The 17,930-nt window shown below is 33.6% G+C and overlaps 1 long non-coding RNA gene across 2 annotated transcripts; it reads right to left on the bottom strand.

Annotated features, from left to right (window-relative positions):
- Nucleotides 1-15,181: 15,181 nt before the first annotated feature.
- LOC144894304 (uncharacterized) lies at nucleotides 15,182-17,697 on the bottom strand. 2 transcript variants are annotated; one of them, XR_013624994.1, is made up of 4 exons: nucleotides 16,952-17,697; nucleotides 16,709-16,861; nucleotides 16,268-16,397; nucleotides 15,182-16,047 (listed from the first exon to the last, which is right to left on the bottom strand). It is a non-coding gene; the product is annotated as an uncharacterized LOC144894304 (long non-coding RNA). The 2 variants fall into 2 exon arrangements; XR_013624993.1 differs by having other exon boundaries at nucleotides 16,709-17,667.
- Nucleotides 17,698-17,930: the final 233 nt, after the last annotated feature.

Genomic DNA, 17,930 nt, shown 5'->3' with positions numbered 1-17,930 from the left:
TCATTGGCTGAGGTGTAGCATCATTGGCTGAGGTGTAGCATCATTGGCTGAGGTGTAGCATCATTGGCTGAGGGGTAGCATCATTGGCTGAGGGGTAGCATCATTGGCTGAGCGGTAGCATCATTGGCTGAGGTGTAGCATCATTGGCTGAGGTGTAGCATCATTGGCTGAGGTGTAGCATCATTGGCTGAGGGGTAGCATCATTGGCTGAGGGGTAGCATCATTGGCTGAGCGGTAGCATCATTGGCTGAGGTGTAGCATCATTGGCTGAGGTGTAGCATCATTGGCTGAGGGGTAGCATCATTGGCTGAGGGGTAGCATCATTGGCTGAGGTGTAGCATCATTGGCTGAGGGGTCACATCATTGGCTGAGGGGTGGCATCATTGGCTGAGGGGTAGCATCATTGGCTGAGGTGTAGCATCATTGGCTGAGGTGTAGCATCATTGGCTGAGGGGTAGCATCATTGGCTGAGGGGTAGCATCATTGGCTGAGCGGTAGCATCATTGGCTGAGGTGTAGCATCATTGGCTGAGGTGTAGCATCATTGGCTGAGGTGTAGCATCATTGGCTGAGGGGTAGCATCATTGGCTGAGGTGTAGCATCATTGGCTGAGGTGTAGCATCATTGGCTGAGGGGTAGCATCATTGGCTGAGGGGTAGCATCATTGGCTGAGCGGTAGCATCATTGGCTGAGGTGTAGCATCATTGGCTGAGCGGTAGCATCATTGGCTGAGGGGTAGCATCATTGGCTGAGGGGTAGCATCATTTGCTGAGGGTCACATCATTGGCTGAGGGGTGGCATCATTGGCTGAGGGGTAGCATCATTGGCTGAGGGGTAACATCATTGGCTGAGGGGTAGCATCATTGGCTGAGGGGTCACATCATTGGCTGAGGGGTGGCATCATTGGCTGAGGGGTGGCATCATTGGCTGAGGTGTAGCATCATTGGCTGAGGGGTCACATCATTGGCTGAGGGGTAGCATCATTGGCTGAGGGGTCACATCATTGGCTGCGGGGTGGCATCATTGGCTGAGGGGTCTTCTCCTCACTGCTCATTACTAAAAACTGCTCTTCTATGTGAGGATTGATAAATAAAAGCAATTAGAACCAGTAAATTTAGTTTTATATGGAATTTTGCCTCTCTATTAGAAAGTGTGAGAAAATTATATATCTTCGCCATAGGTTGACCTTTGACCCCCAATGTAACCATGGTAACCCCTTAATTATATATAATAACATTGACCCAACGGGTCATGGGTCGTCTAGTATGTCTTAATAATAATAATAATGCATTTATTTTATATAGCGCTTTTCAGGAAGCCCAAAGACGCTTTGACAGAGTGCAAAACATAATGCATAGCAAAACATAAAAACAATTGCAAAAAAAGAAGAATCAATAGGGAAATATTTAAAGCAAAAGGAGGGAGAAGGAGAGGAGTAGTGTAATAATGTTGCTTCTGGGACACCTCCGTTTAACATGGGAAATCCCTATCTAATGTCATTTACCCCCTTGTCTTTTTCAAAAATCATAAACACCTCTATTTCTCCCACCCTCATCTTTATGAACCTTTTGTCTGTAGTACCTATCCTTAATGTTGTTCATTAGACCACTCAAACACTACAAATATTTGTTTTCTCTTATAGACCTATCATCCTTCTTCTACATATCATCTGGCAGATTAATCTTTGACCCACTCAAACATTGACCCATTCACTTCCATATTAATTCTTTCCCTCCCTCATTGCCCCTAAACACCTATATTTCTCTCACCCTGTTCTTTACGAACCTTCTAACCTTTTGACATGTTATCCTTATTCATTAGACCACTTAAACACCTGTGATCCTTCTGACCTCATGGACCTTTTAACCTTTTACTCTTAATATCATCTGGTGAATATAACCCACTCAAACAACGACCCTACAAATATTTGTTTATGCGTGGGAAATAATTTAATTCTCCTACAACTCTCTTCACCATCTAATATATTAACAAAAAATATGTTTGAGTTTGGTTCTTTATTAAGATATTTTAACTGAGCTAAGATAAAATGGTAAACCTCCCTCAATGTTCTTGCTTGAGCGCCTCCAGTGCCACATACCATTTTTAAATTAAAGTATATATTTTCCTGACAACCATCAAAGTTTTCCGTCCACTCAAAAATATTTCCATCTTTTTTACCCAATTCACCGGTATTTAAATTAATTCTCTTATTTGTTTTGTGAACTTTTTTACCAGTTGCCTTTTCAATTATACCTATTTGATATTTTTCACATTCATTATGTTTTCCATTTATATACCAAGGTTGATTACACCTCCACTCTTTAGTCTGGTTGATACTTGGTTCTATCATTTATATAATAGTAAAAAAGGCGGCGGTAGCCCGTTAAAATCCCCAACCCCCCCCCTTTTTAACTTATCACTTATATATATCTTATCACTTATATATATCTTATCACTTATGTATATCTTATCACTTATATATATATCTTATCACTTATATATATATCTTATCACTTATATACTTATATAACCATAAGGGAGACTATCAATTCCATTTTCTAAAATAAACCTCTTATCATCAAAAGCCCCCAATGCTTTCTTATTTATCTCTTCTGAATATAATTGATGTTTATAACTTCTTATTCCATTAATCTTTCTAAACTCTTCTTTCTTTGTTGTTAAACAGTTATAATAATCCTTAAAGTTTATTGTTTCTTTAATAACATTTTTCTTTACACCTTTTAACTTCTTATCAGTCTTTTCAACGTTATTCACAATGTATTTATAAGCATAAGCCTTTGACCTCAATCCCACAAATTCACTCATAACATTTCCTCCTAATTCATCCTTGAACTTTCCAATCACCTTTTTATTTTTAGAAGAGAACAACTCACTCTCTGGACTGTAATTACTCGTGTCATAGATATTAATGTCTCTTTTCATGTCTGAATAAACATCGTTGGTATTAATTTTCAAAATAAAACTATCTGTATCCATATAAAGTAGATTAACATCATTTTGATATTTCTTCCTCAAGTTATTATAAAAGTAATCATACATTAATGACTTTGATAAATCAAGAATTGTTGTTCCAATATAAATAGGTTTGTTCATTTCAATACTCTCTTTAATCAAATGGATCGCACAAAAGTTCTCAGTAAAGACCTCAGCTCGAGTAAAACTCGGTCTATTAATTAATTTTGATGCTTGTTCCCAAGATGTTGATAGTCTGATATTTTGTCTTTTCCTCACATTCTCCATAGTCTTACCAAAGACCGCATTATTCATCAATTTATAAAAGTCTTTCTCAAAATCTGTTTTTGACTCTGTTCTTCTTTGTGTATTAAAATCAATGTACCCCTTTAACCAATGACTTTGATTGAACTTTAGAACCCTATGGATCTTCTCTACTCTTAGACCTTTTGATAAATATTGTCGCAAATTTCTTTGGTGTAGAACATAATTTTTCTTGTTATATAATGTAGTAAGTAATTTTTCTGTTGATTCACCTATATCAAACGATCGTTGATAATCACTCAACCATTCTTTCTTTGGACTTGCTTTCTCACAAGCAAATGGGAGATCTTTGTGTAGGTTATGGAGTTCCTCTGGATATTTTAAATCAATTTCAAAATAATAACCAACTTTTTCTTCATCCAATTCTTTTTGTGTAGAGATACATACATCTTGTAAAACGTTTTTGTAGTCTTTTTCCTTTACCCATCTAAGTTTTCCATAAGGAAGAGCCTGAGACATTGCCCAGCCATACAGGTTGTTCGCGTCATAGTACATCAAGTAAGAACTCTCTTTCGTTGGATCATAATTTGGAAGATATTTGTTATTTGCTTTTGCGTATCTACTCGAGCAGACTTGTGAAATTCCACCTCTTTTTGCCTTTTCAATCATCAAAAGCATATCAACATCGGTTATCAAATCCAAATCTTGTTTTGTCATTTTCAACATCGCACTCCAGGCCAATCCAGGTGCTGTGTAGTAGTGAGCAGGATCCAATCCATATCCAGTGCGACAAACAGATCTAAAGGCTTCAAATACATCGGCCAATAAAAGCACATCAGTTTTGAGATACAAATCGTGATACTCGCCAAGATTCTTGATGTTATATTTTTCCCAAACATTTTGTGCGTGTACATAATCTTTATCAGATATATGACTATTATTTAATTTGTTATAGAAATTTTCTTTTGAAGGAAGTTGTGTTTCATTGAATCTCTCAAATGAGTCCATATAGTCATAGGGGTAAATTCCCTTTTGTGTTAGAAAATCTTTATCTAAAAAATACTCTGAAAGACATGGAAACTCTTTTAGATTTTGAACCAAGTTAACCAATGGACTTGCCATGAATTTAAATGTATCAAGAAATCTGATATGAGTAATAGGAGATGTGTGAATTGTTTTTGTGAATGAAATGTATTTCTGATCCGTGTTTGGAATTGCTGAGATACTTCCAGAAGTCTTTGAGAGTTCCTTGATAAATAGATGTGTATCATAATGAGCGTTGTTATGAAGAAAGACAGGAATGAAAGAGGGGAGTTGATAATTAATATTACAACTTTGATGAGCCGGACCTCTATATTTACCAGTGAGATGACAATGGTCTCTAACCTTTAGACCTTTACCAATTTTCTCCTCACAAATATGACAGACATTGTTTTTTATAAATTCCCTTTTTTCTTTACTTGTTAAGGACATTGGTTTATTGGTTTCTCTCATTATCTTGGTTAATCGAACACAGTCTTTTTCTAGTCGTTTCACAAACTCCTCTGGGGTATTTGAGCCTCTATACATCTCTAACTTGTTATATTTATCACCAACGGATGATTTGATATAATAACAAAAACCACAAGGAGTATGTTTTTGATATTTATTTGTGTATGATTCTTTTGGATCTTGAGAAGCAGTATCAATTTTTTCTAAAATACTTTCAAAATCAGCATATATAACAAATGGATGTTTGATCTTTTTATTTTCATCTTTGAATGTGATATTTGAGCCTTCTTTAGGCATATTGATTACCGTTGATTTATGTTCGCCACAATAATTTGAATGTTTATCTAATCTTTCTTGTGAATTGAAGAAGTTAAGACAACGCAAACAAATATATATTTTATTTGTTCTCTTACAGACTTGTGGTTTTATTAATTTAGCAATATCTTTGATGTATGTATAATGTGAATTTTCGTCTGAATTAAAATATAGAAGATTAATATGAGTTTGTTTACAATTGTCAGAAAGCTTTAAAACCTGAATGTTGTTTGTTTCTGTTAGACCATAAACATTAACTGATAAATTATTCATCTTTTCAAATTTAGGAATATCATTTAAAGTCATCGGAAACTTTAGATCTTTCGTATTTAATGTATTCTCATATTTTTTATAATGAGATACTCTTTCATCATGAAAATGTGGAGGATGTAAGTGTGCTAAAATAGACCAGAGAAAACATTTATTGTCTTTATTTTTGATATTGATAACTGCTTTTCTATTTTTGATAACACTGGGTAAATCAATGTAAGAAGAAGCTTTTAGAGGATCTGATTTAAGAATATGAATGTCTATGTAAATAATTTTTCCTATATTGAATCCACTTCCTACGATTGAATTATCCACATCTTGCTCTTGTTTAATAAGTTCATCATAGACTCCTGATGTTTTAAAATCTTGATATGAAGATATAAAGTGTGGCTCAGTTCTCATGTATGGTGCATCTATAACTCCTTCATCCTTTGTCATTTCTAATTTTACTCCCATATAAAATTTAAGTGGTTTCATTTCCTTTAGTGTTTTTTCAATCAACGTTTGAACAGCAGGTTTAACTATTTCTACAGCATCAACTATAGACTCTGGTTCAGGAGGTTTGAAGTTAAAGACTCTTATTTTAATATGTCCTTTGAATGCTCCATCAGAGTTTTTAGTTGTGATAAAATTTGATAAATGTAGATTTGTTTTAAGATGTATTTTGAAGCCTTTCTTGAGGATATTTTTATTACATGTAGAACAGTGTTTTGTTTCAGGTGGAAGAGGGGAAAGTTTGTTAAAAATGTTGTATGTATGTTTTGCGGTGAGAATATGTTGTTTATAATATTTTACTTCCTTCTCGCAAGTATCACAATAAACCATATTTATAGCGTGAGAAAACGTGGTGTTTTATATATATCACTGTGCTTAAAAGAAAACACTTTTGGGCTTTACAGCTCCGTTTTATATATATCGCTGTGTTTAAACTAAAACACTTTTTCACTCAGAATCATCTAAGTCATAACTATCACATGAATACTCAGAATCATACTCAGAGTCATCAATAAAGCTACTCTCATAACTATCATTTGAGCACAAACTATTAGTATCATAACTATCATCTGTGTTCAATGAAATACTATCATCACCATCGTCCAAGTTCAATGAAATAGTAAAATCTTCACTGCTGTATTGACTCATATTTAATTAGCAAGAAAAATATTCCCATCAATATCTATATACTTTCTTTCATTAACAGATTCAATCTCTACAATTTTTATATCAAAAGTTATCTTTAAATAATCTCTAACTATCATAGAACGAAATGACATTTCACCAGAAATATTAACATCATTCATTTTACTTAGATCTACACCCTTTGGATTATTAAAGAAAATACAAATGTCTCCTCTAGAATTATTAATGGTCTTATCATTCTTTTTCAAAGTATCGTGGTCAATCACTTTTTCAAGCTTTGAATAAATTGCCAGGAGTAGAGGAGAAACTTTTGTTAGATTTACTTTAATGGATGTCTTTCCAGGTATAGTTAGAGCTCTTCCTTTAAATGAAATAGAGGGGCTCATGTTATTTTCCATAACTGGTTTTACCCAAAAATTTCCATATTTATCTTTGTTCAATTTAACATCTTTGACATATTTTTCTATATCTTCCACCGAAGTAGAGATTGATTGAAATTTGTCTTTTGTGCTTTGAAACATTGTATTTATTAATGAATAAACTTGCGTTTAGTTTAAGTAAAAATTTACCACATAAATATGATAAGTTCTGAAGGATATTTAGAATTTCCAGACTCTCCATATGATAAATTAGAGAATTGTCCGGCTTGTGATAGAGTGGGGCTTAATGATGAGGATTCATATAAACAATGTTTATTCTGTGATTATATTCTAATTAATGATAATAAGAAATATAAAAAAACATATAACTCTTTTAAATTAGAACCAAAAATGAATTACTTTACAAGATTAATAAGAGAGATGAATGTTAAGCATTATGGTGATAATACACCATTTCTTACAAGGAAAGAGACTCCTTGTATTGAGGAAATGTATAAGGGTTTAATGATATTTATTATTCAAAATAATTTTAATGGAAATGTTAATACAAGATACTACATAAATAAAATAATGAATTATTTTGAAATTAAACCCGAACTCAGGATAAAATATAGAGTTTCTAAAATAGCTCAAAAAAAGTTGGATGACTTGTTTTCCAAATATATAAATGAATGATTTTTTACCCGTTTGGGAAAATAAGATAAAATTTAATAACCATAAAAACATTCCAAATTCATTGAGATGTCTAATAGTTGGTTCAAGCGGATGTGGGAAAACCTGTTTACTTTTAAAGATGCTCCTTGGTCCTAATTTTTTAGATTATGATAATTTAATAATTTTTACAAAGTCAAGTTTTCAACCCGAGTATCAACTACTCTCACAGGGTTTTAATGCAGGTCTTAAAAAGGAAGACATTATCGGTTTATTTAAACTTCAAAACAAACTGAATGATTATAATATTGAAGATATAATACAATTATTTTGTGATACACAGAAATCAAAATCGAAACCCATAACTTGTATTCTCAGTGATAATACGGATGATATACCTTCACCTCAAGATTTAGATAAATCAAAAAAGAACCTCGTCATCTTTGATGATTGTGTTAATGAGAGAAACCAAACAGTAATGGATAGCTACTATACAAGAGGGAGACATTCTTCTTGTAATTGTATATATCTTAGTCAATCATATTTTCAACTCCCTCGACGCTCAATAAGAAACAATGCCAATACTTTTATTTTATTTAAGTTAAATTCAATAGATGTAAATAATTTTTGGAGAGATAATTGCTCTACGTTATGTAGTAAAAAAGAATTTGAAAATTATATGAAACACACGATTGGAAAATATAAATATATTGTTGTGAAACAAGATGAGATACTAAATGATATTTTTCAATAAATAAATACAGAAAATGAATACCGAAGAAAGAGAAAGAAAGTTTAAGGAACATCAACAATTAGTTTCAAAAGTTGTTAAACAACAGGAAGAGATAAAGAAGAAACGGAGACAGAAACTAACTGGTGAAGAAGCCTTTGAAAGAAAACAAGAGAAATTCTTTAAACCACTTTTGAAAACTCAACACTCACCTACAGTTCCCACGGTAGAATTTACTCCGAAAAAACTTCAAATGCTCAAAGATTTTAGTCAGATAACAAAACAAGAACTTGGTGAATTAGAATATGATGACGAGGGATTATTTCGGAAACTTGAGCAGGTAAATCAACCCCCTAATTATGTTGTGGAAGCTCTTCAAAACAATGAATATTCGGCGGGTTCAAAAACCAGAGCAGGTCTCATTCCAACAGAAGAACCAGCAGTGTTTCATCTTGTGGAAGAAAAGGTATTGATATTTAATGATGAATTGATGTTCTTGAGTTCTACTCAACCAAATGTTAAATTAACTCCAAGATTAATGTTTCTTCTAACAAACCCCGGATTCAGCGGTTCAAAATATTTTGAGGAACCACTTGATATGGAAAGAGAGGAAGATAGGGTATATATTGAGTTGTTAAATGCACTTGATTATGGAGTTTCTGTTGCTGGTAAAAGTAAGAAGAATGAGAAGGAGAAACATATTATTGATGCTTTAAGTAAGCTTGGTTCGGGTGTTAGTTTTCTTCCAAATGACCCATCACAATTAGTTAATAGGCTATTATTGTTGTTAGGTAGTAAGAAGGCTGGAAACAACAATTGTTTTAATGAATCCTCAGCCATTTTAGATCAGTTGATGAACATGAAAATAATTAATAAATGTCAATACAAAGATATTTTATTAGATATTAAATAAGATGAGAAGCACAATTCTTAGTTTTAATTTCACAACGAGCGATTACACAGCTTCATTCCCTTACCCACTACAACTTGACCCCCTTACCTCATATGAGGCATCTTTGTTGTCAATGGAAACTTACAATACCCTTTTTAATATCACAGAGAAAAACAACAAGTTTAGTTATAATCCAGGAAGTGGATATAAAACTATAACCGTTTCACCTGGAGCTTACGAGATTTCTCAAATATCTTCAGAAGTCTCTCGCCTTATGAAAGAAAAAGGTGATGAACCAAAAAATATTGTAATAGATATTCAAAAACACACTTCAAAATCAACTATTAAACTTAAAAATAATTATAAAGTTGATTTCACGATTGAAAATTCGTTTAGAGAGCTATTGGGTTTCTCTTCAAAAAAGATTGAAAATAACGGGACGTTTTACAGTGATAATGTTATCCAAATATCCTCCGGTATAAATTCAGTATTAATTCATTGTGATTTGATTGATGGTGCTTATAACGATGGAATAAGAACAAATACAATATTTTCATTCAGTGCATACTCAACCCCGATTGGTTATAAATTTAATATGGAACCAAAAAATCTTGTCTATTTACCTGTGTCAGGAAAAACCATATACAGAGTAAATTTTAGGATAACCGACCAAGATAATCGTATGATATCCTTTAATGATGAAATTATATCCATCAGAATTCACCTACGTGAAGTTTTTCAATAAATAAATAATGGTTATTGTGAGAAAACACGAGTTGGGAAAATATAAAATAATTACAGGGGAGGGCATGTTCCTTTCACCAGACTATACAAGGTATGTGGGTAGAGGATACTATAAACCTAAGAGACAACGAGGTGTAGGTCATCAATTTCGAAATAAAGGAGATGGGATAATTGATACTCTAATGGGTATTGGTTCAACCGTCCTTAAACATAAAGACCTAATTGGTTCAACTGCTTCTGCCGTGGGCTCCGTTGCGGGTGCTATAAAGAGTATAAAAGATGCTCAAAAGGAGTCTCATAAATTACAAGCAATCAAAGAAATAAAAAAAGGTAAAACTCAACTATCTTCACAAGAACGACAAAAAATCATTAAAATACTTGGGTCAGGGTTTCAACAATTTTAATGCTATATAAATACAAGTATGGAAGCGATTGATAGTATCTATGATTTGGATGATACGATTATGATTTCAAACTCCACTAAAAAGGAAGACTATTTTAAGGTAAATGCTATTACAGGAACAGACTGGAATTCAAACGGAACAAAAAGTTTTGAAATAAATAATCAACAAACTTACTTGAATATAGCTGATAGTTTCTTGCTGTGTAAATTTAAATTCACTAAGGCTGCGAATAATACTAATGCTACACTCGTAAATGATTTCTTCTGGAAAATGTTTGACAGTGTCCGCCTGTATATTGGAACACAAGAGGTTGAAGCGGTTGATTATGTCTCTGCTACATCTGAAATGATGAAATTTACACTATATTCGTTTAGTGATAGAATGGGTAAGGGAGCTGTTGAAGGTTTTATTCCTGATATGTCAACGGGTACAAACGCAGACCCTGGTTATAGTCAAAGGAAGTCAATGTATAATGATGAAACAAAAGCAGTGAATAGTTTTACCGTAGCAGTACCTCTTAAAGGTATATTTGGATTTTGCGATTATGATAAAGTTTTGTATGGTCTTAAAATTAGATTTCAACTACAAAGGAATGATAATGTAAATAGGTTGCTTTTTGGGGATGAAAATGCTTTTGGAGACAACAATAAATTTGTTATTAATGATTTGTGTTGGTATATCAGTGAATATACTCCTAATCTTAAAACGGAAGAGATGTTAAATAGAAGACTTAACTCAAAGAAACCGCTAAATGTATCATACCTTAAAAGAAGATGTCAACACGTTAAACTGGAACACACTACCTACACTTGGAATTTGGGTGTTCTTCAAGGAAAGCCACGATACCTCTGGCTCATTTTTAAAAAACCAGATGGAGAGGACGGTACTAATAAGAATAATGCGCTGAGTGATAATGCTAAGGTGAAACAACTTCGGGTTTCTCTTGATGGCACATTTTATCCGCGAGATAGATTGGAAATTGATTGGGAAAAAAATGATTATGCGGAAGCCTACAAGTCCTACCAAAAGGTGTGTGAAAGTAATGGTAATAATGATCCTATTTTGGATATGGTTGCGTTTCAAAAACTTTATACAATCTACGCAATTGACCTGAGTTCTCAAAAGGAAACTATAAAGTCTAATCGAGTGGATACTTCTCTATACATTGAAAGAGGGGAGAGTGAAGAGGTTAATGCATATTGTTTGCTTTTGGAGGAAACAGAATTACAGATTAATACAGATAATGGTGTTATGATTAATATCACATAGGTTTTTTCTCATAAATAAATGGTTGGGGTATATGTTAATCAAATCAATCTTAATAAATTAACATCTTGTATTCAAAATCAAAAGCCTTGTATTATTAATGTTAATACAATTCAAAGAAAAGGAGCTGTAAGAATTGATGTTTTACTCACACACACACAAGTAAAAACACTAAATGATGTTGGATCACTTAAAATTAAAATGACGAAACCTATGTTAAAGAAATATTCAATAGACGAGTCAAGAGGAGGATTTCTCCCGTTTCTAATTCCTTTATTTGCTGGTTTAAGTGCGGCGGGAGCATTGACTGGTGGTATTTCAGCAGCGGTAAAAACTGCTAACGAAAGGAAGGCACAACTAAAAGCTCAAAAAGAATTGGAAAGACATAACAAGGAGTTGGAGAAACAAATTAGTGGAAGTGGTGTAATTGTAGATTTTGCTCAAAAACTTGAAAGTCTACCTGATAAAGCTAGATTGTTGGTTGGAGATATGCTTTCCTCTATCGCTCAAGCGGGTGTTAAACTAACTAAACGGGGTAATGGATTGTATCTTTCTCATAAATAAATGGATAAATGGTTTAAACAATTTGGAAAGAATACAACGTCAAATATAGAACTAGCTAAGTATTGTAAAACACTAAAAATTGATAATGTGGTTATTTGTATGAGAGATGAATTAATACATATAAATAAGAATACAAAGAATATTATTATGAATTTAGACACACAGAATGGTTCTCATTGGGTTTGTATTCATAATAGTCAGGATAAATATTATTTTGATAGTTATGGTATGCCACCACCTGTTGAAGTAATACAATTCTTACAGAATGGTGTTTATCAAACATTTCAAGTTCAAGAAATTAATTCTAAATGTTGTGGTCAATTATGTTTATATGTATTATTTCAACTCAACAATAATGAAAATTTTTATGATATCATTTTTAATCTAATATAAATGACTTATGTTGGAAAAGATGGTTCTATCTTTGGAAAATCCTCTCAGGATATTGATTTATCAAATTATTATACAAAGGCACAGGCTGAACGACAAAAATATAGTGTAAGTAAAAATATTAATATGAAGAATACTTATAAATTAATCAATTATCCAAACCCTACAGATGCGAATGACTTAATTAGATTAAGTGATTTATCACAATATATATTTTTAAAGAAAACAGCACGTTTTGTGAAAGAAGTAAAATTTACAACCACAACACCTGGTTATACTGACCATACACCTTTCCTCATTGAATTTAACTACCTGCTTACAATTGAATTTTATAAAGAAGGACATTTAGTTAATATGCGAATTAATAAATGGGGGTATGATATGCCTGATTTAGGGTATAATTGGTCTTTTTCAATAAACATAGAAGACCTACATGATTTAAATCAGTCTCGTAAAGAAGAATATTATCCACTTGGTGAGGATAAGGATTTATGTGGAAGTACAATTAGTAAACAACAAATACGTGATTTTAAGAAAAGAAAAATATATGATAGTATAGCGATGGTTCGCATGACAAAGAAGGAAGGTAATGAGATAAGGATAGAAAGCCGAGGAATACAAACCGATTTGGTAGTGGGAAGATGGGGTGGTATTACCTGTCATAATATTAATCTCACATATATTTCTGATACATAAATGGCAGGAAGAAGACTACAAGAGAATTATAATTTTTGTATTCAAGGATACCTACAAGAAAAGGGTGCTCGGTATTACATACCTTATGATTTGGAGCATATACATGGGAATTTTGTCATAAAAAACTGGCCTTATACTGATATTGTTAAACCCACAAATAGAGACTTGTTTAAAATATTAAATAAAAATGAACTTCTCAAAGTTATGAAATATAAAACTCTTTTAGAAATCAACAACAAATCTTATTGGTATCCTATTATGAGAAAAATAATTATAGATACAAGAATATCTCAAAATCCAGATGAGTATATGTATAATATTCTTTGGGGTTCAAACTCAAGGGTAGCAAGGGATGAGGAAGGAGTTGAAGAAGAGAAGGAGGAAAGAGAGAAAAAGGAGAAGGAGGAAAGGGAGAGGGAGGAGAAGGAGGAGAGGGAGAAAAAGGAGGAGGAGAGGGAGAAAAAGGAGAAGGAGAAAAAGGAGGAGGAGAGGGAGAAAAAGGAGAGGGAGGAAAGGGAGAAAAGAGAGAAGGAAGAGAGGGAGAAAAAGGAGAAGGAGGAAAGGGAAAAAAAGGAGAGGGAGGAAAGGGAGAAAAGAGAGAAGGAGGAGAGGGAGGAAAGGGAGAAAAGAGAGAAGGAGGAGAGGGAGCAAAGAGAGAGGGAGGAAAAATATAAAAAGATGGAAATCAGTGAGATTAATAAAAGATTGAAGGTATTACACCAAATAAATCAAACTCAACGCACTGAGGAGGAAAATAAAGAAATGAAAAGTCTAATGGAAATATTATTTTCAAGATTAACAACGTCAATGTCTTCAATTTCAGGGAGATTTTAAACGAGAAAGTGGTGAAGAAGAAGAAGAAGGAAAAGATTATGTGGTTGATGATGTTGGTGTTATTGACTTTAGTTAGTTTTATTTGTAAATAAATGGAGGAGAGAGTGAAGGCATTCCTTAGGATTCTTTATGTTTTAAAAATTAAGATAGAAATGTATATGTTAAAAACCAAAAAGGTTTTGATACTCTGTCAGAATTTTTCTGATAAATAAATATGAGTTATTGTCTCAAATGTAAAAAGAAAACTAAATCTAAAAATATCTCTTATGTTAAAGCTAAAAATAATAGAGTTTATCAAAAAGGAATATGTCAAGTGTGTGGCTCTAAAAAGTGCCAATTCATCTCTCCTAAAAGAGGAGGAGACATACAAAGGTTTCTCTCAGGAAGTAAATTTACAACAACTGGAATTCCAGGGGAATTACATCTACCTGGATATTCGTTCTGTGGTCCTGGAACAAACCTAGATAAAAGATTAGATGAGGCTGACAATCCTAAATCTTGGTCTAAACCTATAAATAGGGTTGATGAAGTGTGTATGAAACATGATATTGCTTATGGGAAAACCACTACATTGGATGAAAAACATGAAGCAGACAGAGAAATGTTATATAATTTGTCTTTGATACAAAATCCTACATTGAGAGAGAAAGTTGATAGGTTTATTGTTAAAAAAATGATAAGTGTCAAATTGAAACTTGGTCTTGGTTATTCCTCAAAAAACTATTAGGCTCTAATGATGTCATCAAGACTGAGGAGCTTTTGGCTGAAGAATTACACAAACCTATAATCACAAAGTTTAAAAGAAGGAAGGTTTATTCTAAATACACCGACCACATATGGTCCGCTGATTTAATTGAATTGAATAATGACAGGGGATACAGGTATGCTTTAACCGTTATTGATTTGAGGAGTAGATTTGCCTGGGTTGTCCCTTTAAAAAATAAAAGGGGTGATACTTTAATGTTAGCCTTTAAGCTAATATTTGATAGGGATAAAAGAAAACCAAAGAAACTGTGGACCGATGAGGGAACAGAGTTCTACAACAAAATATTCATGAAATTTCTTAAGGGGAAAGGCATTAAATTATACAGCACCTTTAATGAAGGAAAGGCAGTTGTTATTGAGCGTTTTAATCGTACTTTGAAAGAGAAATTATATAAAAAATTCACACAACTCGGTTCTCAAAAATGGGTGTATTTAATTCAGGATATTGTAGATGATTACAACAATACAGTTCATTCATCAACAAAATCAAAACCATCAGAAACATTTACAAAATTAGAATATGAAAAGGAGATTAATTTGAGAAAGCCCAAGTTCAAAGTTGGTGATATTGTAAGGATATACAAATGGAAAAGCCATTTTGAGAAAGGTTATACACAAAAATGGACTAATGAATTATTTATAATCGTTGATGTAATGGATACAGTCCCTTGGACCTACAAATTAAATGATATAAATCGAGAAGAAATCTTGGGTTCATTTTACTCGCAAGAATTACAAAAAACAAAGCTAATAATTCATTAAACAACATTTCTATTCACCCCACCCAGATTAGCTAATTTAATTAGTGGTAATAAAAAAAAATTTAAATAAATTAAAATCATAAGCCACACCCACACAGACCACGCCCACACAGACCCCGCCCACACAGACCCCGCCCACACAGACCCCGCCCACACAGACCACACCCATCATCCCCCACCCTCCGTGCACCCCCACCCTTGACCCCTCACCCCCCTCATCCCACCCCCACCTTCCCCACACACACAAGGGGAGGGGAGGGGTGGGATGAGGGGGGTGAAGGGTCTTTGGCAGGGGTGCACCTCCCCGTTCCCTCCTTTATTCTCTTTTTGTAATTAATAATTAAATAATTGTAAACAAAACAAATATATATAAATATTGAAAACATTAAAATCTTTATATTATTAAAACATTTTTCTTGAGGTATACATTCAACTTCTCCCCAGCATAAGTCATCAATTTCTTCCCAGCACAAGTCAAAGGTTGGTTCAGCAGATGTCTTCAGGTTTTGAATCTCTTTCTATTAAAGACAAGAGGGGAGAGATATTTATTTCATATTTATGTTCCATGTCAAAGCGTCTTGAAAAGCGCTATACAAAATAAATGTATTATTATTATTATTATTAATATAGGGTCGGATGCCCTTCCTGACACCAACCCTGAATCACCTCTTACGATGCGCAGGGATATGGTGTACCTATTATAAACGGTGAACCACACACACGTACACACATGCTTACCTCGAAAAAATCCAGCTTAGCGTCAAGATCGTTGAGTTGAAAATGTAGAGGTTCACAGGTTGGTAGGAAATAACCACTCCTTGGGGAATCAAAATCATCCCACTCAAAATTTTGGTCTTCGAGGTTAATACTGCAAACAAAATAAGGAGAAATTACTATTATATGCTGAAGTAAGCCTGACAAAACATCACACACACGCACACACACACACATTCACAGATACATACACACACACACACACACACACATACACACACACATACACACACACACACACACACACACACACACACACACACACAATCTCATTTTTTCATTTCTGTTCCTCACAATTCGATCTCTCTATTTTAATCACAGACACACATGCACACACATACACATACACACACACACATGCACACACACATGCACACACCTCTCGTTTTTTATTTTCTATCATACCTTTCACGTGAATTTTCTAAGAACGGTGAAACATTGAATTCATTCTGAGCCCACCATCTCGGAGGTAGGTTATTCAAACCCGTATTCAGTTCGTTGTGGAACTCTTGAGAAACAACTTGAAATTCTGCCAGGATATTTACAATATTTGAATTGCTGCAATGAATAGGAAAAATAAATTATTAGTTGTATAATTAATCACATACAAAGCTCTCATTAACAGTGTTTAATACCAAATGAACTTACCAATGTCCTGGCGAGTATTCTTCATCAGAGGAAAGACTGGAATAAGACAAGCTCATCTTCGTTCACAATGTTTAAATGTCCCATTCGGAGACCTCTCTTTTTATAATGAACAAAATGTATTTCGGGGAACTGAAGTGCTTGTCAGCTTTTGGAAACTGAGGGCGTGTGTTTGTGAAAAACAGGAAACAAGACAAAGAGAATTCCTTGGAAGTTATCCAAGTGAAACAACGTCATTTCTCAAGGTATGTGGTTCGAGTGAGCATGAGCCTAACAGTGAGCTATTAATTAGAAAAGGTTCGAGTGGTATATAAATGGAAAACAAAATGAATGTAAAAAATATCAAATAAGTATAATTGAAAAGGCAACTGGTAAAAAAGTTCACAAAACAAATAAGAGAATTAATTTAAATACCGGTGAGTTGGATGAGACGGTGAGGAGAGTTGTAGGAGAATTAAATTATTTCCCACGCATAAACAAATATTTGTAGGGTCGTTGTTTGAGTGGGTTATATTCACCAGATGATATTAAGAGTAAAAGGTTAAAAGGTCCATGAGGTCAGAAGGATCACAGGTGTTTAAGTGGTCTAATGAATAAGGATAACATGTCAAAAGGTTAGAAGGTTCGTAAAGAACAGGGTGAGAGAAATATAGGTGTTTAGGGGCAATGAGGGAGGGAAAGAATTAATATGGAAGTGAATGGGTCAATGTTTGAGTGGGTCAAAGATTAATCTGCCAGATGATATGTAGAAGAAGGATGATAGGTCTATAAGAGAAAACAAATATTTGTAGTGTTTGAGTGGTCTAATGAACAACATTAAGGATAGGTACTACAGACAAAAGGTTCATAAAGATGAGGGTGGGAGAAATAGAGGTGTTTATGATTTTTGAAAAAGACAAGGGGGTAAATGACATTAGATAGGGATTTCCCATGTTAAACGGAGGTGTCCCAGAAGCAACATTATTACACTACTACGAGGAGA

Source organism: Myxine glutinosa, chromosome 11 (assembly GCF_964187855.1).
Source record: "Myxine glutinosa chromosome 11, kmMyxGlut1.1, whole genome shotgun sequence".
NCBI classification, from domain to species: Eukaryota; Metazoa; Chordata; class Myxini; order Myxiniformes; family Myxinidae; genus Myxine; species Myxine glutinosa.
The sequence above is the reverse complement of the archived record's forward strand: the minus strand, read 5'-3'. Positions and strand labels throughout refer to the sequence as shown.